Source organism: Periplaneta americana, chromosome 8, assembly GCF_040183065.1.
Source record: "Periplaneta americana isolate PAMFEO1 chromosome 8, P.americana_PAMFEO1_priV1, whole genome shotgun sequence".
In the NCBI taxonomy this organism is placed as follows: Eukaryota; Metazoa; Arthropoda; class Insecta; order Blattodea; family Blattidae; genus Periplaneta; species Periplaneta americana.
Genome location: NC_091124.1, coordinates 24603707 through 24621228, shown reverse-complemented (window position 1 = coordinate 24621228; position 17522 = coordinate 24603707). Strand labels below are relative to the sequence as shown.

The 17522-nt window shown below is 34.0% G+C and overlaps 1 protein-coding gene across 1 annotated transcript in view; it reads left to right on the top strand.

Moving 5' to 3' along the window:
* The first annotated feature begins 6693 nt into the window (after positions 1 to 6693).
* Positions 6694 to 17522, top strand: part of LOC138704594 (dehydrogenase/reductase SDR family member 7-like) — a 51644-nt gene continuing 40815 nt past the window's right edge. The window contains exon 1 of the mRNA XM_069832662.1: positions 6694 to 6850. The gene's annotated coding sequence lies outside the window, so the exon portion shown is untranslated. The remainder of the gene's footprint in view (positions 6851 to 17522) is intronic.

The window sequence follows — 17522 nt, the reverse complement described above, 5'->3', positions numbered from 1 at the left end:
ATACTCACAGATTATAAGCACGCGATATGACCACAGATATTAAAGATTGTATAAATAAACTTAACAAAACAAAAAAGTGAAAATTGAAGAAAACTAATTGTTGCAATCTTGATTCAAATATTACGGCCTACTGGACACTGGTATACTCACAGATCATAAACACGCGATATGACCACAGATATTAAAGATTGTATAAATAAACTTAACAAAACAAAAAAGTGAAAATTGAAGAAAACTAATTGTTGCAATCTTGATTCAAATATTACGGCCTACTGGACACTGGTATACTCACAGATTATAAACACGCGATATGACCACAGATATTAAAGATTGTATAAATAAACTTAACAAAACAAAAAAGTGAAAATTGAAGAAAACTAATTGTTGCAATCTTGATTCAAATATTACGGCCTACTGGACACTGGTATACTCACAGATTATAAGCACGCGATATGACCACAGATATTAAAGATTGTATAAATAAACTTAACAAAACAAAAAAGTGAAAATTGAAGAAAACTAATTGTTGCAATCTTGATTCAAATATTACGGCCTACTGGACACTGGTATACTCACAGATCATAAACACGCGATATGACCACAGATATTAAAGATTGTATAAATAAACTTAACAAAACAAAAAAGTGAAAATTGAAGAAAACTAATTGTTGCAATCTTGATTCAAATATTACGGCCTACTGGACACTGGTATACTCACAGATTATAAACACGCGATATGACCACAGATATTAAAGTTTGTATAAATAAACTTAACAAAACAAAAAAAGTGAGAATTGAAGAAAACTAATTGTTGCAATCTTCATTCAAATATTACGGCCTACTGGACACTGGTATACTCACAGATTATAAACACGCGATATGACCACAGATATTAAAGTTTCTATAAATAAACTTAACAAAACAAAAAAAGTGAAAATTGAAGAAAACTAATTGTTGCAATCTTGATTCAAATATTACGGCCTACTGGACACTGGTATATTCACAGATTATAAACACGCGATATGACCACAGATATTAAAGTTTGTATAAATAAACTTAACAAAACAAAAAAAGTGAAAATTGAAGAAAACTAATTGTTGCAATCTTGATTCAAATATTACGGCCTACTGGACACTGGTATACTCACAGATTATAAACACGCGATATGACCACAGATATTAAAGTTTGTATAAATAAACTTAACAAAACAAAAAAAGTGAAAATTGAAGAAAACTAATTGTTGCAATCTTGATTCAAATATTACGGCCTACTGGACACTGGTATACTCACAGATTGTAAACACGCGATATGACCACAGATATTAAAGTTTGTATAAATAAACTTAACAAAACAAAAAAAGTGAAAATTGAAGAAAACTAATTGTTGCAATCTTGATTCAAATATTACGGCCTACTGGACACTGGTATACTCACAGATCATAAACACGCGATATGACCACAGATATTAAAGTTTCTATAAATAAACTTAACAAAACAAAAAAAGTGAAAATTGAAGAAAACTAATTGTTGCAATCTTGATTCAAATATTACGGCCTACTGGACACTGGTATACTCACAGATTATAAACACGCGATATGACCACAGATATTAAAGTTTGTATAAATAAACTTAACAAAACAAAAAAAGTGAAAATTGAAGAAAACTAATTGTTGCAATCTTGATTCAAATATTACGGCCTACTGGACACTGGTATACTCACAGATTATAAACACGCGATATGATCACAGATATTAAAGTTTGTATAAATAAACTTAACAAAACAAAAAAAGTGAAAATTGAAGAAAACTAATTGTTGCAATCTTGATTCAAATATTACGGCCTACTGGACACTGGTATACTCACAGATTATAAACACGCGATATGACCACAGATATTAAAGTTTGTATAAATAAACTTAACAAAACAAAAAAAGTGTAAATTGAAGAAAACTAATTGTTGCAATCTTGATTCAAATATTACGGCCTACTGGACACTGGTATACTCACAGATTATAAACACGCGATATGACCACAGATATTAAAGTTTGTATAAATAAACTTAACAAAACAAAAAAAGTGAAAATTGAAGAAAACTAATTGTTGCAATCTTGATTCAAATATTACGGCCTATTGGACACTGGTATACTCACAGATCATAAACACGCGATATGACCACAGATATTAAAGTTTCTATAAATAAACTTAACAAAACAAAAAAAGTGAAAATTGAAGAAAACTAATTGTTGCAATCTTGATTCAAATATTACGGCCTACTGGACACTGGTATACTCACAGATTATAAACACGCGATATGACCACAGATATTAAAGTTTCTATAAATAAACTTAACAAAAAAAAAAGTGAAAATTGAAGAAAACTAATTGTTGCAATCTTGATTCAAATATTACGGCCTACTGGACACTGGTATACTCACAGATTATAAACACGCGATATGACCACAGATATTAAAGTTTCTATAAATAAACGTAACAAAACAAAAAAAGTGAAAATTGAAGAAAACTAATTGTTGCAATCTTGATTCAAATATTACGGCCTACTGGACACTGGTATACTCACAGATCATAAATACGCGATATGACCACGGATATTAAAGTTTCTATAAATAAACTTAACAAAACAAAAAAAGTGAAAATTGAAGAAAACTAATTGTTGCAATCTTGATTCAAATATTACGGCCTACTGGACACTGGTATACTCACAGATCATAAACACGCGATATGACCACAGATATTAAAGATTGTATAAATAAACTTAACAAAACAAAAAAGTGAAAATTGAAGAAAACTAATTGTTGCAATCTTGATTCAAATATTACGGCCTACTGGACACTGGTATACTCACAGATTATAAGCACGCGATATGACCACAGATATTAAAGATTGTATAAATAAACTTAACAAAACAAAAAAGTGAAAATTGAAGAAAACTAATTGTTGCAATCTTGATTCAAATATTACGGCCTACTGGACACTGGTATACTCACAGATCATAAACACGCGATATGACCACAGATATTAAAGATTGTATAAATAAACTTAACAAAACAAAAAAGTGAAAATTGAAGAAAACTAATTGTTGCAATCTTGATTCAAATATTACGGCCTACTGGACACTGATATACTCACAGATCATAAACACGCGATATGACCACAGATATTAAAGATTGTATAAATAAACTTAACAAAACAAAAAAGTGAAAATTGAAGAAAACTAATTGTTGCAATCTTGATTCAAATATTACGGCCTACTGGACACTGGTATACTCACAGATCATAAACACGCGATATGACCACAGATATTAAAGATTGTATAAATAAACTTAACAAAACAAAAAAGTGAAAATTGAAGAAAACTAATTGTTGCAATCTTGATTCAAATATTACGGCCTACTGGACACTGATATACTCACAGATCATAAACACGCGATATGACCACAGATATTAAAGATTGTATAAATAAACTTAACAAAACAAAAAAAGTGAAAATTGAAGAAAACTAATTGTTGCAATCTTGATTCAAATATTACGGCCTACTGGACACTGGTATACTCAGAGATTATAAACACGCGATATGACCACAGATATTAAAGTTTCTATAAATAAACTTAACAAAACAAAAAAAGTGAAAATTGAAGAAAACTAATTGTTGCAATCTTGATTCAAATATTACGGCCTACTGGACACTGGTATACTCACATATCATAAACACGCGATATGACCACAGATATTAAAGTTTCTATAAATAAACTTAACAAAACAAAAAAAGTGAAAATTGAAGAAAACTAATTGTTGCAATCTTGATTCAAATATTACGGCCTACTGGACACTGGTATACTCACAGATCATAAACACGCGATATGACCACAGATATTAAAGATTGTATAAATAAACTTAACAAAACAAAAAAGTGAAAATTGAAGAAAACTAATTGTTGCAATCTTGATTCAAATATTACGGCCTACTGGACACTGGTATATTCACAGATTATAAGCACGCGATATGACCACAGATATTAAAGATTGTATAAATAAACTTAACAAAACAAAAAAGTGAAAATTGAAGAAAACTAATTGTTGCAATCTTGATTCAAATATTACGGCCTACTGGACACTGGTATACTCACAGATCATAAACACGCGATATGACCACAGATATTAAAGATTGTATAAATAAACTTAACAAAACAAAAAAGTGAAAATTGAAGAAAACTAATTGTTGCAATCTTGATTCAAATATTACGGCCTACTGGACACTGGTATACTCACAGATTATAAACACGCGATATGACCACAGATATTAAAGTTTGTATAAATAAACTTAACAAAACAAAAAAAGTGAAAATTGAAGAAAACTAATTGTTGCAATCTTGATTCAAATATTACGGCCTACTGGACACTGGTATACTCACAGATTGTAAACACGCGATATGACCACAGATATTAAAGTTTGTATAAATAAACTTAACAAAACAAAAAAAGTGAAAATTGAAGAAAACCAATTGTTGCAATCTTGATTCAAATATTACGGCCTACTGGACACTGGTATACTCACAGATCATAAACACGCGATATGACCACAGGTATTAAAGATTGTATAAATAAACTTAACAAAACAAAAAAAGTGAAAATTGAAGAAAACTAATTGTTGCAATCTTGATTCAAATATTACGGCCTACTGGACACTGGTATACGTACAGATCATAAACACGCGATATGACCACAGATATTAAAGATTGTATAAATAAACTTAACAAAACAAAAAAGTGAAAATTGAAGAAAACTAATTGTTGCAATCTTGATTCAAATATTACGGCCTACTGGACACTGGTATACTCACAGATTATAAACACGCGATATGACCACAGATATTAAAGTTTGTGTAAATAAATTTAACAAAACAAAAAAAGTGAAAATTGAAGAAAACTAATTGTCGCAATCTTGTTTCAAATTTTATTTAACCTTATTGTCAAGCGAATAAAACCGATATATTTTGATGTTAACATTATGTGTGAAATGAATGAAACTCCTATTTGAGGCGACCTTGTGATAAGTGAATGAAACTGCTATCTGACGTAAATTATTAAATTAATAAAACTGTTTGACGTAACCTTGTGTGAAATAAAGGAAACTACTTTATGTGAAATGAATGAAACTACCTTCTGTCAAATGAATAAAAATATTTTACGTAACCTTCTTTGAAATACGTAAACTGCTGTCTGGGGTAACTTTATGTGACATGAATGAAACTACCTTCTGTCAAATGAATAAAAATATTTAACGTAACCTTCTTTGAAATACAAAAACTGCTGTTTGGCGTAACCTTATGTGAAATGAATGAAACTACCTTCTGTCAAGTGAATAAAAATATTTCACGTAACCTTCTTTGAAATAAAAAAACTGCTGTTTGGCGTAACCTTATGTAAAATGAATGGAATGAAATGAATGGAACTACCTTCTATCAAGTGAATAAAAATATTTCATGTAACCTTCTTTGAAATACAAAAACTGCTGTTTGGCGTAACCTTATGTGAAATGATGAAACTACCTTCTGTCAAATGAATGAAACTACCTTCTATCAAATCAATAAAAATATTTCACGTAACCTTCTTTGAAATACAAAAACTGCTGTTTGGCGTAACCTTATGTGAAATGTTGAAACTACCTTCTGTCAAATGAATAAAAACATTTCACGTAACCATCTTTGAAATACGTAAACTGCTGTTTGGCGTAAATTTATGTGCAATAAATGAAACTGTTACTTGCTAAACCTTCTAATGAATAAAATTATCTTCTGTCACATGAGTAAAACTATTTCACGTAACCTTGTTTCAAACACATAAACTGCTGTTTGCCATAACCTTGTGTCAAATGAATAAGGCTACTATTTGAGTAATAGAGTATGATAAATGCAGAAACTATTTTAGCAATGTTATGTCAAATGAATATATAGGTACTGATTTATTCACCATTGTTTTCATTATGTATATCAGAAACTTTACCAGTGTTTTAAACAAAACAGTTCTCCACATAACAAATTCAGATTGAAATTTCCTCTGGATTATCACTCATATTTTCACTAGACAAAAAAAAAAAAAATCCGAGGCACGACAGCCCATGAAGGACCATGACTGACCAGCCGGCTGCTGGCCTCACGTCGAAACAGAGGTGGACGATCATCCATCCAGAGTGGAGGTATAGTGTGGTTAGCACGATGATCGCCGCAACCGTTACAGCTGGCTTTCGTAACCGGATTGCCAATAATTATAACTAGATAATGGAGCGAGAGAGGTGAAGCACATTAACTGGAGCGAAACGGACCCTATGAAAAATCACTAGGCACTAAGTTCATCTTACTCTTCTGTTTCTATGGTAACAGGAGTGATGTTTGAGTAAATATTTCATGCTTAGGTAGGCTAATTTTTCTTAAATCAGAGCCTACTGCTTGCTTTATTGATTATTTTAAGCATTTTCGGTTCATTAGAATGCAAACCTTGACAACTTGTCGTCATATCTCAATGACACAAACACAGCACACTTGAGCTATGACCTGGTGTTGATTCTTCACACGTCTGAAAGTTAAATGGCAATGAGAAGAATGCTGAGTTTCGCTACATTGTTGATTGTAAACTGGGATCGAGGTGCGGTTGGCCTTGAGCCAGGAGTCTGGGCTACCCAGGCGGTCACTTGAAGACGTGTGATCGTTTAGTGCGTGGATGTCTGTCCAACTGTACAGTATACACACAGAAGCTTGCCGAGATCAACACTTCATCTGCGTGCTGGGATTTTCCATAAACGTCGCATCCACATACATGCGACTTTCTTGTCACTGCAAAGTAAGTACATTTCACTGTCTTTATAAGGCTGTCCAGATTCGTGACTCAACCGTTGACAGATTAACTTCTCAGAAGGCCGCGCATAGGGAGAGTGTTTGGGAGTTTAACCCCCTTCCTTTATTTGTGAAGAAATGAACAAGTTATAAAGAGAAATATTTCAATGTGATACACAATACCGGAGGTATAGACACCATTTCGTCACCTGAATGCAAGAACTAGGTAACTCCAAATTTGCGTTTTTCAGTTACCTCTTTAATAGCATAGCAAAAATCGCACAAAATGTAATCCAGGATCTAGGCAACTGATCGAAAGATACTAGCGACATCTATTTTCCAATATAACAAATAGGTCAAAGAAAACGAGACATATTCCTGCAATGTCACAAAATATGAAAAATCAAGTTACGTAGTTCTTGAATTCAGGCGACGATTTGGAATCGTGATATGAGGCTATTAGATGCAAAATTCGCCTTGTCCGTATTAAATGATTTTCCACAATTCGCAAAAAAAAAAAATCTCCTGAAATCTAAACTATTGGTCACAGAAACAAGAAAAAATATGACGGTGGATTACACTGTATGATAGTATTAAACCCTTATTTTGTGGAAATCAAAACCCGAAAAAATGGGCATAAACTGAATTTCATTTTTGAATAAGACCAGTTACGCTATTATCTGTGCATTTCGAACTGGCGGATCAAGGTCACGTACAAAAGTACAAACCACGCTTGAGTCACTGAATTGAAGCACTGTAATCCCGGCTGTTCCATCTGAATTTAGTTGAGGAGAATGATCCAGGATTGGAGTAAACACACGTGGCAAAAGTAGTCCAGTGCTTGACTTTGAGCCACCAGTTCGAAATGCACAGATAATAGTTTATGATAAGGGTAAAGTGAGTTTTGAAGAAAGTAAAATAATTATATGATAGTATATCTGAATATCTATGTATTGTGGGTCCCTATCACCACAGCATGGCGCGTCCTCAGGTTGCGGATAGAGGAGACGGCCTCCAGATATGGAGGTAGCTGCGAATATATTGAATAAGCAGTCGTGGACAGCGGATAAGGGGTGGTCCTCCAGCTTGGGGGTTGGGCGAAGGGCTAACAACCCATCACCGTAAAAAACAGCTTGTTGCGAATCCTTCAAATAAGCCTCGGAATGGGACTGATTCTCTGAGTCACCTCTACTTTTTAACTTTGCTCTAGAATATGCCATTAGGAAAGTTCAGGATAACAGAGAGGGTTTGGAATTGAACGGGTTACATCAGCTTCTTGTCTATGCGGATGACGTGAATATGTTAGGAGAAAATCCACAAACGATTAGGGAAAACACGGGAATTCTACTTGAAGCAAGTAAAGCGATAGGATTGGAAGTAAATCCCGAAAAGACAAAGTATATGATTATGTCTCGTGACCAGAATATTGTACGAAATGGAACTATAAAAATTGGAGATTTATCCTTCGAAGAGGTGAAAAAATTCAAATATCTTGGAGCAACAGTAGCAAATATAAATGACACTCAGGAGGAAATTAAACGCAGAATAAATATGGGAAATGCCTGTTATTATTTGGTTGAGAAGCTTTTGTCATCTAGTTTGCTGTCAAAAAATCTGAAAGTTAGAATTTATAAAACAGTTATATTACCGGTTGTTCTGTATGGTTGTGAAGCTTGGATTCTCACTTTGAGAGAGGAACAGAGATTAAGGGTGTTTGAGAATAAGGTTCTTAGGAAAATATTTGGGGCTAAGCGGGATGAAGTTACAGGAGAATGGAGAAAGTTACACAACGCAGAGTTGCACGCATTGTATTCTTCACCTGACATAATTAGGAACATTAAATCCAGACGTTTGAGATGGGCAGGGCATGTAGCACGTACGGGCGAATCCAGAAATGCATATAGAGTGTTAGTTGGGAGGCCGGCGGGAAAAAGACCTTTGGGGAGGCCGAAACGTAGATGGGAAGATAACATTAAAATGGATTTGAGGGAGGTGGGATATGATGGTAGAGGCTGGATTAATCTTGCTCAGGATAGGGATCAATGGCGGGCTTATGTGAGGGCGGCAATGGACCTCCGGGTTCCTTAAAAGCCAATAAGTAAGTAAGTATATCTGAATATAATTATTATTTGACAATAATTGAAGCTAAAAAATGAAACATTGTCGTAAAAACTCATTACAGAGGACATTTATAATATGCAAAGTGTGAAAAAAAAAAAATCTTTCACTTCAGTACAAGACGAGTTTTGCTTGAGACTTTCGATTAAAAATGCAGGGTAAGAACGGATTTGCTCAGAACTTTATGGAAGGTTCATGCAAGTTTTTCATAAAATTTTATAATGGTTTAGGCGAGTTATGTATTTAATAATGATTTTCGAGACCTCATAAAACTGTAACAGTCTTACTAATAAACCGTGTATAGTTTTTATACGAGACTTATGCAGAGTTGAGACAGAAAACGTTACTAATAAACCGTGAATAAGCTATGGACGTATAAACAGACTGTAACTATACAATGGGAATTGCTTTGCAGTAGTTATATACACGAAACCCCTTGTTTAAGCGTTGTATATAGGGAAAAAATGGCCGCCCCTTTAACAGCTGTTCGTATCGACTGTCATTTTATGATGATGTTTACCTTGTAACCACAGAAGAACAAACCAAAGATCATAGAATTATTAGAATAATATTGTTGCAGCTTGTACTCTTTGATCAAAATGTAGTGTGGTAATCGATTAGAGCCAGTTGTACTATCGATATTTAACACGCCAAACTAGAGCGCTCTACCGGATCCAGTAGAGAACCTCAGATATTCTATTACCTTTCGTAACGAAGTAATGACGAAACTGTGACGTAGCTGTGTAACAGTTATATTGTTATACACGACGTATGTAGTGATTATTAGTAAGGAATTTACACACGACTTATAAACGAGCTACTCATTGTATAAGTACAGGGACATTACTTTATTTTTACCAACATTTTTAACAGTAATCTGGCTATACTCGGAAACACTGTTACCCCCTTCCATTACAGGAGTTTGGTGTTACTAGTGCAATATGTAAACAAATCATTTTACTAGCTATAGGAGGAGAGAAAAATAGTGTATCCATTTATGTTACAGGGAAGTACGATATCACGATTTTCAGTTTGTTTATTATTTTTGCGGTATTTTATCAAAATACAGTAGAGTAGATCTAGTTTTTTTTTCACAAACTCAACTCTTCAGGCGGTTGTATTCATTATACAATAGCTACTTTATTCAGCATATTACCGAACTTTCGGTAACTCTAATCTTCATTTCTGCTCAGTCCACACAGATAAAGTTATTCAGTCATGCTATACACCGTACCTGTGCGAAATAAGCAGGGCCGGGTATTTATAGAGATCGCAATAATGACGACATAATAGACATACAATAGATTTTACTGATCTTTACGAATCAAGTGATTCTGATTAATAATATGCGGATAAAACAATCATAACAAATCGCGAAATAGAGTTCTAACAGCGAAATATGAACACATTAGCGAATTATTACTATTGCGTCGTTTTATAGCGAATTTCACATTCTGAGTTCTTTTTTCGGACATTTTTTTTTCATTTGAATTTGTTATACATTACATGGTATTCCAGGTGTTCTGATTACATTGGTGAACTCAAAAGAGGAAGAATTCAACATTTCACTAATAATTTGAAAGTGTTAATTTGAGGGCTGCAGTTTTTTTTTTTCCGTTTTTAATTAACAAATATTGTCTATTGGCCATACCGCACCTTTACCAGAATCCAACGAACCTTTAATGTTAAATATTTGGAAAGTAATATTCATACTGATTTAATACTCCAATTTCCTAATAATTGTATTTTTCAAAATTTCCATTAATATCCGCCAAGAGTACAAATCAATCTCCGCCGACACCAATATTAAAAAACACAAATGATAAAATGAATTTCCATAAATACCTGCCCCTGGAAATGAGCTTCAATAATATAGACTCTTTCTTCTATAAAAAACGCAACCATATTTCTGAAACACACTATACTCTGTACTGTTTACTTCACTGCTAGCAGACTTCGAATGTAACAGCGGCCGTAAGTTTGTGTGGCTGACGTTAGCAAGGACATTAGTGAAAGGGGTGAGAGTCAAGTACATTCAGAAACCCAGGTACAATAAAAATGCAAGTAAAAATAAAGTGATGTCCCGGTATAAGACAGTTAACCCAGATAAGACTGACGTCCTATATATAGGACACCGGACTTTCACACAAATATGTTAATAACAATGACTATGACAGACTAAATATATGAAAAAAAAATTGGAGGCAATTTATAATACATAAGGATTACGGTATCATGATTGCCGACTATGAAAATCTTACACAGCAATGTTAAAAATATAAAACGTTCCGTCCTATATATAGGACGTCAGTCTTATCTGGGTTAAAGGCCTGTATATAGAGTTTTTATTAGTAAGACTTTAAATAGGCAAGTTTTGATGTAGAAACAAATTCCATTCGGTAGCGAACGACATCAGTATGCGATACCGTGCCTAATTCATTTTTTTTTTATTTTGGATAAGTCGAGTTTTGCATCTAATAACCTCCTATTGCAATTAATAAACAATCTATTATAAACTATTTTATGAAAAAAATGTTTTCCCCCTTTTAGAATTCCCACATTTAAGGGGAATTAATTGTTAAGCCTTGCGAAAGTTGTGAAAATATACATTTTACTTCGTCAAACCTAAGTTTCTAAACAACTACGTGTTTCCCCTCCTTCCTTCCTACTCTTTAAATACTCGTATGTACTAAAAGTTTTTATACATTGCTTCACTTCTTTGAAAAATAATAACATAAGTTTTCATTAACAGTTATAGTACTGTCAGTGACTCAGGAGAAGACGAGAGCGGACTGAGGAGGAAGGGAAGTGAACAGATAACGTACGACAAGTGCAATATTTGTACTGCAGTAAGCGGAAACATTAGGTCTCCTTCTGTTCAACTTAGCTTTAATTTCCATACGCATTGTTACTCATGTTTCCTGCACGAGTAATAACCTGGCTACTGGGATGCTTATCTGAGCGATGTTTATAATAATCAGCAGCGATAGTCAAGAAGGTCACATTCTTTCCGCTCGTCTTCTCCTGAGTAACGGACAGTAGGTCTACATGCAAATGCATTGGTACAATTTTCTATTTTCCTATATTTCAGATTTCAAAGAAATTTTAATCACAGTCACAGCCTCAGTAGAAGCAGACGGCACTCTTTACAGAAAGAATGTGACTAATTTCAAAATTACGTCTTGGGACATAATTTAATTGTTTAATAATTGTAAAATTTATTTTCTTCTCTAATACATAATGAAATGTATGTCAGAACAACGTTAATGCATTTCAATAAATCTGATAGAGTAGCATTATTAAGGCCTATACATCTGGTAAAGCAGTCTGAAAATTTCACAACTCTAGTGCAAATAGTTTGCTACAAAGTGTACTAATAATTCTGAAAACGTAAACTTCGGAAAACAGCGTTTAAAGCTAAACGTATATTGTTGGTCAACATGGTGTCGCGAATTTATCATAACAATAAGAAATCACGCCACTCTTGTATATTCTTTAAACCTGTACGTTAGGATGCACAATTAAACTGTAAAGAATCTAGTTCCTAAAGTCGTATGGTTTGTAACAATATTAGAAGGGTTCAGAGTCATAGTAGGCCAAGCGCCATTTATTAAAAACTGAGAAAGCAAGGGTTAAAGGTAAGTGAATGTCATAGTTTAATGAAGATGACATATCATTTAGTTTGAATGTGTATACTTTATATTACTTGGTATATGTTTCCATTGAATTATGGTAATAACTTAATTTCAACCCTTGTTTTCTACGGTTTTAGTAAATGGCGCTTGGCCCACTATGGTTCTGAACCTTTCATTTGTTGTAATAAGTGCGTAAGAATGATGTAATTTCCAGTAAAATAATCGAAAAACAAAATCTGTACAAAGCAATTAACAACAGATTTTTTAGCTTCAGAACACTAGCCAATTTAAAAATTGATACTTCTGAATAGTTCATTCTCTATTTGTAACATTCCTTAAGCCTTAAAACTATGTCTTATGCTGTAGTTTATTATTATATTAACACAGTATTGTGTTCATTGCAAAACTTTGCTAATTATATTCAATGTTATTGCAAAAAGGGGGTAGCTCCATTATTTGTTTATATTAAATCTCCCAAAATTCCTGATTATAATAAAGGGTGCGGCAAAACATCCTCCCTGATTTAAAGTTTAAATAAAGAACAGATGGATAAAAATAAGGAAACTGTTTTAATATGAATTGTATCTAAACAGTGGGAAATTTAGATTTACATGCGTTGTCATGCTAAATTTTATGTTTTATTTAACGACGCTCGCAACTGCAGAGGTTATATCAGCGTCGCCGGATGTGCCGGAATTTTGTCCCGCAGGAGTTCTTTTACATGCCAGTAAATCTACTGACATGAGCCTGTCGCATTTAAGCACACTTAAATGCCATAGACCTGGCCCGGCATCGAACCCGCAACCTTGGGCATAGAAGGCCAGCGCTATACCAACTTGCCAACCAGGTCGACCATGCGTTGCCATAGCGATATCAAATGACATGCGCAAAACAACAAGAATTGAATAGGACATTGAATACACGGAATTGACATTCAATTAGTGCAAATTGTAATCTGTAACGAATTCCAACTATGCCGTGGACGGGTGAAGAACGTGCTTACGCTGTGGTATCGTTTCTGGTAAGTGGTAATTCCGTTGTCGCTTCTCAGGAGTTTCCTGGACGCTTAATTTCTTCACGTGGCGACGTCCCCTGGCCAGCACGATCACCAGACCTTGCATCCTGCGATTTTTTTCTATGGGGCATCTTAAGGCCCTAAGAAATGCAATACAGGAAGAAATTGGTCTTATTCCTCAAGAAATGCTAGTTAGAGTGATTTAGAATTTCCGAAGTCGCATTCAACAATACATTGATAGTGAAGGACACCACTTGAGAGACACGTTATTAAAAAAAATGAAAAATTCCCACTGTTAACATACCATTCATATTAATAAAGTGTGCTTATTTTGATCCATCTGTTTTTTATTTAAACTTTAAACTAAGGAGGATGTTTTGCCGCACTCTTTATATGTTTGAGTGATAAAATGAAACTCTTAGGTACCTAGGATATGCTCCGAAAAAGAAAAGAAGCTCAGTTAAAATTTGAATTTTTTTTTTTTTTTTTAACAACTTTGTAAAAGTGGAGCTACCTCGTTTTTGCCCTTCAATTGTTCGCCTGAACGATCGTCAAGTGAGATGTACTACCTGACAATACATGTAATAGCCAGAATCTCAATCAGAGGCTTTGAACAATAGTATCGGATATAATATTTATGATGGTGGTGATGTTTCTAAGGTACACACAGTGTAAGAGAAAACAAACCAAGTAAAGAGTGTTACATAATTTACACGAGCGACCGTCAGCATATTAAAACTTATTAGCACTGCGCTAGGATTGTTTTGCTTTATCACGTTACTAATAAGTGTATTTCGCAATACAAACTATCTACACAAGCGTTTCTTTGACAGTTTAACAATTAAGGATAATAAAACTGCCATAAAACTTGAAAATGACGATTGCTTTCAATGTCTAAGCCTCTAAGCACATGAGATGTAGAAGAAATCATTCAAAACATGTCAAAGGAACATGTCTGCAATTTGTAATATTAACCTTCTAAAGTTTCACGTAACCAATGACAATTGATGCGGTGTTGCAAAATGGTGACGTGTCAGGGCCCACATGGAGAGTGCATAACCAGGTCTTCATTACTGCCATTTACAAGGATACTCCTACGACTTTTTACAGACTTCATTTTAACGTGGGATAACCACATCGAATACATATGCACGAGAGTATCAACAGTTTTATATCTGAGGCCTTGCAAACCCAAAAGAGCTAAGTGACAAAATTGTGTTTTTTGGGAAATAAGTAAAAACTGATTCATGCTTCAGGGTTTTGATATAACATGTAGCAAAAAATTATTAACATACTTTGAATCATGCTTTATTGACTACATGTGTTTGTTTGGATTATAATTACTCATACACTTCACAAAAAATATTTGAAATTGAGATATTTGGAAAGAAGCTAAGTGCAACCTGATATTTATATTGAACAGAGCTAAGTACCATGCTATCTTTCGAAACCATGCAGATTAAAGTTTGGCTGGTATTAGAAAAAAGTTAAAATAAAGAAAAATTAATGTTATCAGTGCTACAGGATTGTTTCCGATCTCTGATAACGAATTTGAATGATATCATGTGCGTCAGGAGTCACACGGCAGATGAGGTGACAGATCAGTAATGAGTGATTTCATAATTAGAGTGCACGGTGTATCACAGTAGCAATGCCCAAGAAAATCGAGCCTTCTTGAGAGGGGTACATAACAACTCATTCCAGTTACTTGAAAATAAAAGAAGTCTGCAATAAACGAGGTTTCGTTATTTCCAAGAAAGTTATCTTCTGTGTACTTAATAAGTTTGGTAAAGCTGTAATGGAATAATTTGTATCATCTTGTGGGGTGCAGCGACTTGTGACGGGGGGTGGATTTTGTTGCTTTTTCCACTCTGGAATGAATGGTCTAGATGGTCTCGCTTCTTCAATGGCTGTAGCAACGTGTTCCAGAACTTGATTGTTACTTGTAACCTTCCAACGTTGTTCTACTACAGCGAAATCACAATCTGCAGAACCAAAACTGTGACCTACCATGAGAAATTTGTGTTCCATCTTATCAATCATTCCCATGGCAATGAGATAAAGGTACAGAAATATTATCATGCGGTTTTTAAACTGACCGCAAAAGTTGTCACTCCAATTCACCATCTTCTTCTTGGACGTGATGAAATCCGTTGATTGCACGCAGTAAACACGATGCCATCTGATTTCCTCCACCAGAGACACATGCCATCATCTGAAGTATCCTGAATGTGGATCAATGAACCAGTAGATATAGTAATATATTTGGAATATAAAATAAAGTCATATGAAATAAATATAATATGAAATTATGTTGCCTGACCTTGCTTGTTTATTTGAAAGTGGGTTTTCTAGAATATGTTTACCACTTCCAGATACATATGAGTTCCCACTCACACGTGCTTTGTGCATTAACTTCTTACGAGAAACTTTTATTTGTGTTTCGTCATTAAATGCAGCAGGTTCCTCGAGCATTATTAGCAAAAAGCACGTCAAAAATACAACAAAACAGTCACTAGTCCGCCTTCCACTGAATAGAATCAGCTACACATAGCTCCTTTAGAATTGCAAAGGGGTCTTGACATAAATCCTGTGTCATTTTTTGGCCACTGTTGGAACTACTAGAAACTGGTTAAGAACATAGCTCTTTTAGCTGTACATTGGCGCTGGTTCATAGATTACTTAGGTGTACAAAACTCAGTTTTGAAAAATTTGTCACTTAGCTCCTTTGGGTTTGCAAGGACTCATTTGGTAAAGAAATTAACGACTTGCGTTTCTCAAACTTATTTAAGATGTGTCTACTTTTCTTTCTTTTAGTCGATAATCCGATATGCTCTAATTTTCTGGGGATACGGAACCAAATTTGGGAGTGTCTTGATTTTACAAAAGAAAGCCATTAGAATTTCATGTAAATCAAACTATCTGGAACATTGACGGACATTTTTCATACAATCACAGATATTAATAGTCATAAATTTATATATAGTCCGGGTCAGTTTACTTCATACCCTAAGTGTGAAACCTAACCATTTTCCCCCCATTACTATATATGCTAGTGGATTGCGGTGATTTTCTAGTTTGCAGGTTGAATTTTCTTTTGCCAACTTCGTTTCGAATTTCGATACTGACAAATACTACAAATGGTAGTGATTTTGTAACTGGTATGTTGGCAGCTGAGACAAATATCGACAATATTTGTCGGTACTGGAATTCCATGAAATTAAACTTGTACTAGATTTCTGAGCCGGTTAGTGGAAGCTAGTGAAATTTGAACGTACTAATAATTAATATCAATACTAATATTAATACATAATAGTTATTTTATGTGTTGCGTTGTGGTTACAGTTCAAGACTATAGTCAGGTAAGTTTTCGAAGTTAGTAGCTACTAATAATTTCATGTGGTCAAACAAAATACATTTTTAAGTTAAGTCTCGTGAGTCAATTGTTTAGTCAAACCAAAGAATTTCGTATTGCCAGACAAAACACTTGACATGTTGATCCCTTTCCCGTATAGTTTGCCTATGAAAATTGTTACAAATTATTGAATTATCTAGAATAACCTTCCAACATAAAGTACGGTAAGTAAATAAGTCATTTAGTACGTAGGATCGTGTGATATCTGGTATTTCCTGTTTAGGAACTGTTCTTATATAGTACTTTTCACTCGACAAAATTTCGACAATTTCATTTGGATCTGACGTTTTGTATTCAGTACTCTGCTGCGCTTGGAAGCATAAAAATTACGACATATTTAAATGGCTACACCCTTCTATTTTAATTCCATGCAAACTTCATAGGTTGATTTCTCACACTTTATTTCAGCACATTTTGTCATGTAAAAAGTATACATAGGATCTTACAATATTGATGCTATGAATATGCAACAGCCCAAAGATGCCAAAGATGCCGA